Source organism: Rhinolophus sinicus, linkage group LG13 (genome assembly GCF_036562045.2).
Source record: "Rhinolophus sinicus isolate RSC01 linkage group LG13, ASM3656204v1, whole genome shotgun sequence".
In the NCBI taxonomy this organism is placed as follows: Eukaryota; Metazoa; Chordata; class Mammalia; order Chiroptera; family Rhinolophidae; genus Rhinolophus; species Rhinolophus sinicus.
In genome coordinates, this window is record NC_133762.1 from 41,027,159 (window position 1) to 41,028,412 (window position 1,254).

The window sequence follows — 1,254 nt, forward strand, 5'->3', positions numbered from 1 at the left end:
GCCTTCCTAAAAATAAGCAATCTCAGGCTTGCGGTGTTAACTCTTTTCTGCCCAGAAAGAAAATCACGTATCAGTCTTTATTCTGTTAGAACTTTAGTGTTGCCACCAATGCGGTAAATGGGATTATTTATCATCATAACTCCTAGACTCACATTTCTAATAGGTCATCTCTTCCTGAAGGTCCTAAGATATTTCCAACCAGTATGTCCAAAACTCATTACTCCCCAACATTCTATCTCTGTTTCCTGAGTACATGCTATTAGCTCCCCTGTCTTTCTTATCACCAAAGTTATTGTTTTTTGTTTATTTAAATTTTGTTAAATTTTGTTTAACTTATCAAAGTTAAATTTTGTTTATTTTCTTTTAATTTTTTTTATTTAGTTTTTATTCGTTTCAGGTGCACAAAAATATGGACTGCTTCACGAATTTGCGTGTCATCCTTGCGCAGGGGCCATGCTAATTTTCTCTGTACCGTTCCAATTTTTAGTATATGTGCTGCCCAAGCGAGCGCACCAAAGTTATTCTTAACTTCAACCTATTTTACCATCCACAACGAATGAGTTGCCAAGTGCTGTAGTTCTTAATGCTCAAATATCTCTCAAAAGTCTTCCTCATCCCCGCTGCCACTTCCTTTGTTCAGCTTAGGTCATCTTCTTCTAGGATAGTTGCTTTTTAATGGATCTTTTTCCATAACCACACTTGTTTTTTCCCATCTTCCTTCCATTATGTACCGCTGCCAGAGTTCTATTCAGTTTTTCTTTTTCTTAACTATTTTTTTCCCCACTTTTTGTTTTGAAGCAGTTTAAGACTCATTAAGTGATTTCTCTTATTTGAATAAGTGAGTAGGCACCTGGTAAAAATTTGAATGGTACTGAAGAGCAATGAAAAATTAAGTTCTCTCACTTTGCATTCCCAGTGCCCTTCTCCAGAGGTACAATAGTTTGTTGTATACCCTTCCAGAATGATCCTCTGCCTGTAACAACACATGGAGAAACATGATTCTGGCATCAAGGAATTAACTAGGGACTCAGGACAGAGGCCTTCTGGATGTGGAGAGAGCGGAGCCTTCTGTTGGCTGCACAAGGCGTTTGGAATATGAGACTTCTCTGGTCCAGACCTCCCAAAGTATAAGTGGATAGGTGGGGAGATTGAAGTCTAGGGAGTAGTCATTTAAAAATTTTTTTTAGTTCAAACAGCTAGTCGGAGGCAGACTGGAAGCAGTGTTTTCCCACTGCATCCCACTGCCTCTGAAGC

At 38.7% G+C, this 1,254-nt stretch overlaps 1 non-coding gene across 1 annotated transcript; it reads right to left on the bottom strand.

Moving 5' to 3' along the window:
• Window positions 1–403: 403 nt before the first annotated feature.
• On the bottom strand, window positions 404–511 carry LOC141568431 (U6 spliceosomal RNA). The gene has a single exon (XR_012491547.1). It is a non-coding gene; the product is annotated as a U6 spliceosomal RNA (small nuclear RNA).
• Window positions 512–1,254: the final 743 nt, after the last annotated feature.